Here is a 12656-nt window from a genome sequence, read left to right as displayed (position 1 = left end):
TCCAATTCTTATCATTGTGGGGTGGTTAAGTTTGGGATGTTTTCATGCCATACATGCAAAATTATTTTCTCTTTCTTCCTTATTTCCTTTTTCACGTAAAGTGTGGTCTGCATGTGTACTGTGGTGAAATATGGAATGTGTAGGTATTATCCTACTTCTTTTAAAACCTTTCTCTTTCTTTTTCTCTTTAAAAGGTTTGGGTGTTGGTTGAGTTGTAATTTATTTTTATTTTTCTTTCTCATGCATTTTATTAAATATTTGGTGTGTATTAAATTCATGAGTGATATATGAATTTGGTTTGGTTATGGGACTTTATTTTTCAAGCATGATGTGATGGTGTATACTTGGATGGTAATAAGTAATCCTCATGAGTTTGGATGTTGAGAGTATTTGCCTTGTTGAAAGCTCTTGATGGAATTAAATGTTGTGTGAAGTTTTCCGTGCCTAGGAACCCAATGAAGACTCTTTCGCCTGTGTGAAGTAATGGAAAGGGGTCATCTTTGCCTGTGTGAAGCAGTGGTAGAGGATTGGTTCGAGTGTTGTACCCTCTCGCCTGTGTGAAACAGTGGGGAGGGGATAAATGTTTCACCTTATTTCGGCTCGTTGCGAGTATAGTGCCCGATGTGCGATGCATTGATATTTTTACTCATAATTCCTTGAGAAATAAGGGAGACAGTTTGGCTGTGTTAAGTGGGACACATCAAACCATTTGTTCTAGGAAACTTGATGTTGTTGTGGGATGAGAGGTCGCGGAAAACCAAAGCTTGAATATGATCACTATGTTTGAAGATTTTAAATGAGTGTAATGCTATGTTTGGTTTAGTATGATTGTTTGGATTTGGGGTTTGTGTATTCAAACCAAGGATGAATTGTGATCATAATGTTTTCGTGTTACTTGAATGCGATGTTGAGTGTTATTGGACATGTTTTATTTAAGAATTTTCTTTTGTTAATAACATTGTTTATGGTTAGCTTACCTGTATTTGTTTGTTTGTGTGTTTGTTGCCTGTGCGATGATCGTATAACGTATGTGTTATACGGGAGCAGACGGTAATGCAGATATTTCTGACTCGAAGTAAATTGCGGAAAGGATGGAGTGAACTTGAAAAATTTTGATTTATTTGGGTTGATTTAAATTGAACGGTGAAGACTATGAAATTTTATTTTTGATTCCTTGTATTTAATTGGGACTTTATTTTTTTTTTCTTTTTATTTATTATTACTATTTCAAATTAAAGTGTGGATTATCTATTTACATTTAAAGTTTAAGTTTTTATTAAATGTCTTTTTACAATTCATTTATTTTTTTTATAAATGACCATAACACTTTCTCGATGACATCTTAAATTTTGGGTGTTACAGATATCACCCTCAAGTCCAATATTCTTGTGATGACCTTCAACCTCCTCAAGCTTACACTGACTCGGAGTATGTGATGAAGTTCCTCATGGGTCTCAACAACAACTTATCACAGATCTGGGGTCAAATCCTTCTTTCTGATCCCTTGCTCCTCATGGGTCTCAACAACAACTTATCACAGATTTGGGGTCAAATCCTTCTTTCTGATCCCTTGCTCTCTATCGGTAATGTTTTCTCCCTCATTTTACAAGAAGAGGCACATTGTGAAATATTTGATCAAAACACGACGAATTCTGAATCCCTTGCTTTCTCTGTTCATGATAATAAAAAATTTTGTTTGCCTAATTCCTTTGATAAAAATGTTAAGAAACAACGTCTAAGTGTAGCCACTGTGATATTCTTGGACACGCTAAAACAATGTTATAAGCTCATTGGTTACCCATTCAACTATTTCAAGAATTATTCTCCTAATATTGTCAATCAAATTGATACTTCACCTGTTTCTTCCTCTGATCTTACATCGACTCAATGTCAGCAATTAATTCAACTTCTTTCTACCAAACTTATGTCTAATACTACAACTGCTGATTTTGCTACAATGTGCTAGGTAATCTTAATCCTTTCTCTTCTTTTAAATATTCTTCTTACTAGTTTTTGGATTTTGGTGCCATGTCCCACATTTGTTGTTTTTCAAATCTTTATAATACGTTCACTACTATTTCTGAATCATATATGTGACTTCCTAATTCTATGCGAGTTAAGATTGAAAGTATTGGTAGTATACAACTAAGAAAAGACATATTTCTTCACAACGTTCTTTATATTACTACTTTTCGCTTCAATCTTTTGTCTTTAACTGATCTAATTTCTTCCAACTTATTTCGTTTTGTTATAGAGCCTAATCTCTTTGTTTTGTAGGACCTTCACACCCAAAGGAAGATTGGAAAAGCTAAACTCCTTCATGGGCTTCTGCTTTTGGATTTTATTTCCTCTACAAACATTTTTTCCTCTGGTAATTCTGTTTCATATGATGTTTGGCACAAACGTTTAGGCCACATCCTTACTTTTGTGTATTAAATTATTTATGAGAAAACTCATTTAGCTAATATTGATCCCTCTTTTCATCGTGATACTTGTTATCTTTCAAAACAAAATAAATTGTCTTTTTCTAGTCATACTAAATCCAGTCCTAACTCTTTTTACCTCATCCATGTTGAGATTTGGGGTCCCTTTAAGCATGCTACTTATAATGATATTTATTATTTCCTCACTATTGTTGATGAAAAAGGTTGTTTTACTTGGGTATATTTTTTTAAAACTAAAAATGATTGTTTGCATCTTATTCCTAAGAAACAAATGATTGTTTAACACCACTATGAAAGCTTTTCGTTTGAACAATGCTCCAAAACTATCTTTCAAAGAATTTTTTTCTTTAAAAGGTATTTCAAATCAACATTCTTGTGTGGAGAGACCCTAACAAAAGAGTATAGTTGAATGCAAGCATTTGCATATTCTTAATATTGCTCAATCCTTCTTATTTCAATCTAATGTGCCTTTACTTTTAGGGTGACTGTATACACATCATTGTTTTTACTATGAATCATACTCTTACTCCTGTTTTAGGAAATCAATCTCCTTATGAAATTTTGTTTCATAAAATCCCTGATTACATCTCTTAGTTCTTTATGTTATGCTTCCACTTTGTCCTCCCAAAAACACAAATTCAGTTCTAGAGCCACTACGACCACTTTTCTAGGCTACCCTTCTAATTATAAGGGCTATAAATTACTGGATCTGCATACTTACCAAATATTTGTTTCTTGGGATGTCTAGTTTCTTGAAAATATTTTCCCTTTTAAAGATCATCCTCCTGAAATTTATTCTAAAAATATGTTTCAACCTGTTCTTCCTACCTTATCTCATATTAATGATTTTGTTGAAGATGGTTATGTTTTGCAGGATAATTTTTTCCGTACTGATGCTTTCGCACCTGTTGCTCCACCCACTAAATTGCCTACCTCTCCTCTATCAGCTGTTTCAAATTCACCCCTAGCTGAACCTGCAATAGAACCTTCATCTCAATCTATTGACAGTGCACATCCTCCTCCACATTGGTATTCTCGTACCATTCATCCCCTTACTCATCTCTCTTATTTTCATTGCTATAATATATGCTTTGATTTTCGTAGTGTTTATCCTATCCACTATTACCTTGACTATTCTCGTCTTTCTACATTTCATATGCATTTCATTTGTCAAATATCATCTAATTTTGAACCTAAAACTTATACTCAAGCTATCAAACATTCTCATTGGAAAGTTGTTATAGATTCTGAGTACAGGCTATAGATTTAAATCAAACTTGGACCATTGTTCCCCTTCACCCTAGTAAAAAGCCAATTAGTTGTAAATGGTTGTTTAAATTGAAATTAAACTCTAATTGCACTATTTCTAAGCACAAAGCTAGATTAGTGCCTAGAGGTTTTTCCCAACAATTTGGTATTGATTTTAAAGAAACTTTTTCCCCTGTGGCTAAAATTACCACTCTTAGACTTCTTCTTTCCATTGTTGCCTCTAAAACGTAGAATCTGGCTCAACTTGACATAAACAACGCTTTTTTAAATGGCAAACTTAATGAAGAAAATTTTATGAATATTCTTCAAGGCTATACTTATCATTATCCGTCAACCACTAACTAAACTTTAGTCTATAGGTTGAATAAGTCCATATATGGTGTTAGATAAGCCTCTCAGAGTTCGTTTCATAGTTTTTGTTCCACTTTAACCTCAAATGCTTTTACTCAATCAATGTATGATTATTCTCTCTTCACTAGAGACACTGGTTTTGATTTTTTATCCATATTAGTTTATGTTGATGACATTGTATGTGTTGGCCCTAATCCCACAATCATTAAATCTGCTACTACTTTACTACATAACCATTTTAAATTGAAATATTTGGGCCATCTTATATTTGTTTCTAGGATTATAACTATCTCGATCCAAGCATGGTATATTCTTGTCTCAAAAACACTACATTTTATCTATTCTACTTGATTGTGGCATGATGGGTTGTAAGCCTTCTTCTATTCCCATGATGCATAATACCAAACTGCATATTAGCTATAGAGATCCTTTACCCGATCGCGGTAGTTATAGGCACCTCATTGGCAGGCTTCTTTATCTTACTATATATATACATGCCAATTGTTTTACTAATCATAAATTAAGTCAATTTTTGTCTAAATTGTTTTCTGATTATTTAAGTGCTACACATTTCCTTTTTAGATACTTAAAACATGTTGCCAAGGTATATTATTTAAATCTAATTCTAACTTTCTTTACATGCATATGTGGATTTTGATTGGGGTTTGTGTTCTGATACGCAACTTTCAACCACTAGTTTATGCATCTTCTTCGGGAACTCTCTTGCCTCCTAGAAATCCAAGAAACAACCTACAATCAGTAAATCTTTTGTAGAAGTTGAGTATAGATCCCTTGCATATGTGACTACTGAAATCACTAGTTTTGTTCTCTAAGGTGTCTCTCCTCTTCTCCTCTACCACATTCCTTTACATTAACACAAGTAATGTTGATAGCTCTTCGTAGTTTTTCATTGTTGTTGTCATGTTTGTCATGCATCTTATATAGATATAATCATCATTTAGTTGATTGGAGTATAGATCTATGGGTAACGATGCCTGAAACGTAAACTACAAATCGGAAGTCGACTTCTGCAAGTGATTTAATTCTGGATGTTGACTTTCATAAGCCACAAGTTGTCGGAAGTGGACTTCCGTAGACCACGATGAATTCCAGAAGTGGACTTTCGTAGACCACCATAAATACCGGAAGTGGAGCTCCGTGAACAACGTGCAAATGGCACGATTGGAAGTTAACTTCGGTAAGCCATCAATACTGGAAGTCGATTTCCGTAATTTAAACTTATTTTCGTGAGATGCTTGACTTCCGTAATTGAAGTGACTTCCGTGAGATGAGTGACTTCCGTAGCTGAAGGTGAGTTCCGTAGTTGAAGGTGACTTCCATAAGAGATGAGTGACTTCCTTAAGAGAGGAATTATTTTCGTAAGTGTTGTGCCTAGAAGTGGACTTTCGTAGGTGTGCAAAAAATATCATCGGAAGTCGACTTCCGTAAGCACCTGGTCGACTTTTAGTGAATGGAATTGGGCAACATTGGCTTTACTCACTAGATGTTGACTTCCAGAGATATTCGATTCCGTATGTCGACTTTCGGTTGATGTTATTTTTCGATTTAAATTTTTTAATATTTATTATTTTATCATTATTGTTATGTAATTTTTTTAGGGTTACGTTGTAATTTTTTTGTAGTTAATTTTAATGTAAATAACTGTTAATATTAATTAATTATAATTTAAATTAATTATAATTAGTATAACTTTAATTTTAATTAATTACGATTTTGAATAATTTTAATTTTAATTATTTCTATTGTTGAGTAAATATAATTTTAATTAATTATAATTTTGAATAATAATAATTATTATAATTTTGAATAATTTTGAATAATAATAATTATAATTAATTATAATTTTGAAAAATTATAATTATAATTATTTATAATTTTGGATATTTTTTATATTGTTTGAATAATTAATTTTAATTAATTGGAATTTTAATATGGTTTTAAATTTGTTAATACAAACATGGCTAGGACAAGAGGAGCATTTATACCTCGTGGTGGCTCAAGTTCTTCACATGTTGAGGCTTCTGAACAGGAACCTAGGTAGAGACCTATGACATTTGTTCGCAGAAGCGGTAAGGGTCGGCATAGAGAGAGTGGTCCATCATCTCATAGGGAAGTTGGTTCATCAGTAAGTCATGGAGAAGCTAGTTTATCATCACCGGCTCTTGCTGATATTCATGAGCAACAAGAAAATGTAATTCACCACAAGGAGGTTGTTACAGACCAAGACCACGATGTTTTAGGAGGATTTCTTGGAGGGCCCGAGGATACGTCTTTGTTAACTCGATTTAGTGATCATGTTGCATGTTCTATTTGGGATGGTCAGGTTAATATTGTACTTTAATAATTTATTTGTTGAAATTGGTGAATGAATTTAAAATATTTGTGTAATGGTTTTTATTAGGACTGAGTGGCCATGAAGTTAGTGTCCCATGCAAGAAATTGAAAATATTCAAAGTTTGTCATGTAGTTGTTGAGCCACTTGTTCAAAGTTAGGGGTTGATGCCACTATGTGATATAATATATGAATATCTTTATAAGGGCCTCATACTAGCTTTTGTTGAGAGGTGGCATAGAGAGACCAACAACTTTCATCTTCCTTTTCAAGAGATGAGTGTGACACTAGACGACGTCTTTATGCTTCTCCATTTGCCTATAGTTGGAGAGCTTTTTAGCAATGAAGCATTAAACTACGCTGCTGCTCTTGAGTGTGTGATTGATCTTTTAAGCGTTGAATGAACGAGGGCGCCATCTGAGTTGAGACAATACCGCAGTCCCATGTAAGACTCAGTTGGTTGAGAGACATCTACACTAAGTGTTGTGAGAATCAATAGTGGCAGTTTGTGGATAAGAGCGCTAGCTCCATCAGCGTCTCCTACCTTAATATGTTTGCAGATCTGCAGTATTGTGGAAGGTTTGCATGGGGAGCTGCTGCACTGACACATGTTTATGACCAGCTTGGCGATGTCATCCTTGCCCATACCAAGCAATTACCTGGATATCTTACTCTTTTATAGGTACAAAATTATTTTTCTAAAATTATTTTTTGCTTTAGTCATGTTTTTTGTTTCATTGTTGAAAAATCTTTGCATTTGTTTATAGAGTTGGATATATGAGCACTTCCTAGGATTGGGAAGGAAGCAAGTATTAGATAGCCATGATAAGTAGAAACCTCGGGCAATGCGTTATGTGACATCGAGAATAAATTGTACTTTGCTTGCGGTCAGGGCATAATTGGATGCATTGACGTACGACGGGGTCGTGTAGAACCCCTATGTAACACATTGGGTTACTTGTCCCTTTATAAACATCACTCTATTCTCTGGCTTCATCTGACTGGGTGAAATTGCGCACTGTCATCTGCCAGAACGTGTGTTACACTAGTTTGTGTTTATGCAGCATATCCCAAGGTCTCCACTTTTTGTTGGTGATGTCGACTTTGCAGACATTGATGCTTGATGCATTCACTTCGCAAATCATGTGTTGAAAGGTGTGCTTCTAGGTATACCTCCTCATTCATGTGTGGACGACTACCTGTATTGGTTTAAACAAGTATCTCATCCATATATTATTTCGTGTAATCATGACGATCAGCCTACTCTAGTGCCCCGACTTTTCGATGACATGTAAGAAATGGATTTCCATCGTAGAGGAGATCACCGGATTCATTATCTGGTTTATCTATAAGCATATGAAATCTAGATTTCAATACATGTAAAATATTTAATTTACTTTATTCGATTTTGTCATTACAGGGTACTATTAGACTCATGATTTTCTTCTTACAGAGGATGATAGATTGTCGCGATGTTAGTCAGGGGACAATAGCATGGGAATGCACTAATGAGGTGTTGCAGATAAGTCACCAGACAGTTGAAGAATATGGCAGTAGTAATAGAGGAGGTTGAAATGTGTGAGAGAGGCGGTCAACTAGTTCTGGATAGGAGAACTTTTTATATTCTTATGTGGACATGATTTTATTTCTATCATTTATATTAGTTAAATAGTCATCAACTTTTGGTATTTTGTGATGTAGAACTTCTTAATTTTTACTCGCGTAATGTGTTTCTTTACAATTTTTTTTTTACTTAAAGGTGATTGCACTAAGGCCAAAATATATTCGTCCCTTGGCCAAAGGAGTTATAGTTTTATAAATATGCTTAATAATTACAAATAGTTTTTAATGTCCATATGATAAAATATTGAGTTACAAAAATAACTAACCTTAAAAAAAATTACAAACATCAGTCCATGCCCAAGTCCACATAACTAGTATTGACACCCATCAAGTGCACAAATGTCTACATCCTGTTAACATAAAACACAAACCAAGCTCCAGCCTCGGGATAACAATGTGTAGATGATATGATATCTACCATGGGTATAGGACAACCATCTTTTAGCTGAACCTGTAACAAATGAATGATGTAATACATTGAAATTGTAAATCAAATAAAAAATAAAACAATTGGTTTTCCTGAACAAAATGAGAACCGTGAACATGTCTTATACATATTAGTTTATGTTTTCTTGAATCAATAGGTCGTCTAGTACGTAGTGGAAAAATTGTAATGTTTTGCCATGATGATAAGCAGACTAAGATGACATTATATCGTGATGTTTCTTCTTGTCTCCATTGAAGCTTGCATGAAGAATGGAGGCTCCATGGATGTTGTTGGACGCAAAAGCATGAAGGAAAAGAGTTTAAGGTGTTTGGTTTGGTGTAGGTGAAAAGATTCTTAAGAGAGGTGAAGCCAACTCCTAAGGAAGAAGACTAGAGTAAACTAGAGAAGAGTTTACTCTAAGGTGATCTCAAAAGAGATTTATGCACAAATTTGGGTAGCACTTCATTACTCAAATTTGGTGGACTGTAGTCATTTCAAAATTTTTTTCTTAGAATTTGTTGCTCTACCTTTATGCAAAGTTGAACCAAGTCATTTAAGTCTTGGTAGGGCAACAATTATACTCTATCTCTTATCTCAAGACTTAAGCCACTAAGAAACCTTGCAATGGTTGTATCCTCAAACTCCCTAATCCCAACCCTCATCATATATAACTCCATTTTTTGTCTATATTCTTCAACTTTCATTTTATTTTGATGGAGTCTTTGGAGCTTATCCATTAGCTCTCTATGATAGTAGAAGGGAATATGTCTTCTCCTAAGGGCTCCTTTGAGGTCATTCCAATATTTAACCTCGAGACTTTGATTGATTCTCCTATCTCTTTCGAGTACAGTCCACCAATACATAGCATTGCCCTAGAAGCTAAGGGTAACTAAGGGTACTTTACTCTCCTCACTTATTTGACGACAAGCAAAGAGTTGTTCAACCTTCATTTCCCAATCAAGATAAGCTTCAACATCATCTCTCACATAAAAGTGAGGGAGGTCTATTCTAACATCTCTTGGTTCCCTAGGCTCTCTTCTTTCTCTTCTTCGAGCAGGAGGTTGATAAAAGTTGTCAACTAGTCTACTATCTTCTTCTTCATAGTGTGTGACTAGTTTTAGAGTGTGGGAGTACAAGTGTTGACTCCTATTACTCATCCTCTCATGCAACCTTTCCATATTTCTTGTTTTCCTCCTCTCTTCATCTAAAAGTTGATCCAACATATCTCTTTCTTGTTTTTCCCTTTCCCTTGCAATTGTTTCATCTTCCTTCCAACGTAGTAGTGCTCTCAAATCAAAGGCAATTTGTTTCAAACTTACTTCTTCTTCATTTGAAGCACCCATACATTGAGAAAGAGGTTGAGACATTTTTTTTAAGATTTTATAAGACTTTGGTCTTTTAAAGAAAATTTAAAAGAAGTAGATAGCAAAAGCTTTTAGTTCTCCTCCAGGAAAGAGAGGTGAATCACTTAGATTGCTTACATACCAAGTCTTTCCTAGCCAAGGGAACTTGAAACTTTTGTACAAAACTTCTTAAATGAAATTAATTCAAAGACTAAGTTGACACACTAAACTATCAAACAAGAAAATTAAAAACAAAAAAGATTAGAAGTTATATGCGGCCTACGTTTTAGTAGAAGTAAAAGGCACCTGGAACCTTCAAACATCACCACTAAAAGCGCTTCACTAATGTATAGAAGAAGTTCTAGTTAGGAGATGTGATTGAGTACCTAAGACTCCCCAAGACACCTAACTAGGCCATGAACACAAGAAGGAAAACATTACAATTTTACAACTCAATTTGAATACAATCAAAGTGCACAAAATGTAAAAGGTCTTCTTGGCTTTGTCTTCTTAAAGTGGTCCTCACAAGTGTGTCACTCTTGCAGTTCCTCTTGATATCACCAAAGAGGATTCTCTTTCAGGACAAGGTACTCCACTTCCTAAGATGCTACCTTAGGAAAGTTAGATCACCTCCAAAAAGAAGTATGCACCAAGTATAGAGACCAAACCAAAAGAGGTCAAGAAATAAAGCAAGAAAAGCACAAAATTATAATTGCTAAACCAAAAATGAAAAGTAAACGGTAGAAACAAAATAGAACACCTAAAGCACACAAGAATGGTTCAAGATGAAGCAAATGAAGATGAACCAAAGTATAAAGACATGAATACTCAAAATTAAAGGAACAAAACAACAAGACAAGTAGAAGAAGAGATGAACAACATGAAATTGAAAGAAAAATGGAGAAAAAGCACATAACTCACTAAAACCGAGAGCAACTAAGGCTCATGATACCACATGATGACTTTTTCTTGTCTCCATTGAAGCTTGCATGAAGAATGAAGGCTCCATGGATGTTGTTGGACGCAAAAGCATGAAGGAAAAGAGTTTAAGGTGTTTGGTTTGGTGTAGGTGAAAAGATTCTTAAGAGAGGTGAAGCCAACTCCTAAGGAAGAAGACTAGAGTAAACTAGAGAAGAGTTTACTCTAAGGTGATCTCAAAAGAGATTTATGCATAAATTTCGGTAGCACTTCATTACTCAATTTCAAGCTGAAAAATACATGTCCTAAGCCTTCTATTTATAGGCTAAAATGATACCAAGGAGTCTCAAAAAATTGAAGGGAAAAAGGAGTCTAAAAAGTTGAATTTTGGAGCCAAAAAGGAGCATGTGGGAAGTTTGACTTGCCACCTAAGCAAGTCACACTTGTCTTGCCATGGGAAACTAACTCTCATCCTTGGAGAGCAAGTTTGAGAAGCTTCCAGGCTTCTCTAGAGTAGATGCACTATTCTCGGCCCATTTAGCCCAATTCTCCTTTTTGGTCCAAAATTACTTCTAAAGCCCAATTTCCTCTAAAGCCCAATACATGGCCCAAAGAAAACCCTATTCTACTGACCCAAAATACAAAGCCCAAAATTTAAATTCTAATATAATATTTAAACAATGTTGGCGCAAAAAATAAGAGCTTGGGCCTTCTCAATAGTTGAGGACCACTCTTCTTGTTTGCATTTGGCCAAGGCTGGGGCATTTGTCATCATCACCTCCTTCTTGTGAAGGATCTGTCCTCAGATCTACATGTTCCTTCATGATAGTAGCCTTTATTATTGGTCTTCTTATGTCTACCTCCTTTAGGATCAAAGACCATTCTGCAACAAACACCAAACAACAAAATGAATGTTATACTGATAAACATCCAAAGAATATGACTCACAATGTTCATACACCTTGTATCAAATGAATGATAAAGGTATTTGGTTTTAGGAGCTTTTTTATTTTGCTTCTTATTTTCCTCATGTTGAATCCATATAATTTTGAAAATATTTCCTTTTTTAACACAAGGTTTATTTTGGTCTTGCTTTTCTCCTTTAGAGGAAGAAGTAAGCCTAACCTTATTTTCACACAAGTCTTTGCCCCTTAGAATGATGACTTTTTTGCTAGGGCACTCAAAGCCCAAAAGTTAAATTTTAATCTAATATTTAAACAATGTTGGCCCAAAAGATAAGAGCTTGAGCCCTCTCAACAGTTGAGGACCACTCTTCTTGTTTGCATTTGGCCAAGGCTATGGCCTTTGTCATTATATCGATTAGCAATCGCGTAGCCCATATCAGGTATAGTCATCCACTTATCCATATTAGCCTATAAATAATGATTAATATTGGTTAAGCAACATATTCGTAAGAAGTAAAAAGTATAGTTTCAGGAAACAAATATAACATACCCATGCTCGCAACTCCACTAACAATGACTTCCTTAGTTCTTCAAGATGGTCATAAGATCCCACTAATCTTTCGTATTCATCATGCCATTGACTAAGTTCTTTAAAAGTATCATGTTGAATTAGGGGCCATGATTCCTCACCCATCCCTAACAAGGTAGCAATACATCTATAACCATAATGGCCATCAACAACCACATTAACAATATTGACAATGTAAGGGTGACAAATAAGATGAAACTGATCTAACATCAAAATTGGGCTTTCTTTTGTAGATCCAAAAATTTCTTCACATTTCCTTTTAGATTTTGTGTCACTTTTCAAGGAATGACCACTTTGGGAGGAAAAGAAGGCATCAACATGCTCAAAGTAGGATGGATCACACTTAGTGGACCGTTCAGATCGATGAACTTTTTTATGTTGTACACCTTTGGTTTTTACTTTTTGCATTGGAGCCACCATTGATGTCATTGCAG

At 34.8% G+C, this 12656-nt stretch overlaps 1 long non-coding RNA gene across 1 annotated transcript; it reads left to right on the top strand.

The window, feature by feature from the left end:
• The first annotated feature begins 1358 nt into the window (after positions 1-1358).
• LOC146884128 (uncharacterized) lies at positions 1359-5682 on the top strand. Its single transcript, XR_014984273.1, has 2 exons — positions 1359-2371; positions 3319-5682. It is a non-coding gene; the product is annotated as an uncharacterized LOC146884128 (long non-coding RNA).
• Positions 5683-12656: the final 6974 nt, after the last annotated feature.

Source organism: Vigna unguiculata, chromosome 8 (assembly GCF_037176805.1).
Source record: "Vigna unguiculata cultivar grain cowpea cultivar isolate G323 ecotype 2 chromosome 8, ASM3717680v1, whole genome shotgun sequence".
Classification (NCBI taxonomy): Eukaryota; Viridiplantae; Streptophyta; class Magnoliopsida; order Fabales; family Fabaceae; genus Vigna; species Vigna unguiculata.
The sequence above is the reverse complement of the archived record's forward strand: the minus strand, read 5'-3'. Positions and strand labels throughout refer to the sequence as shown.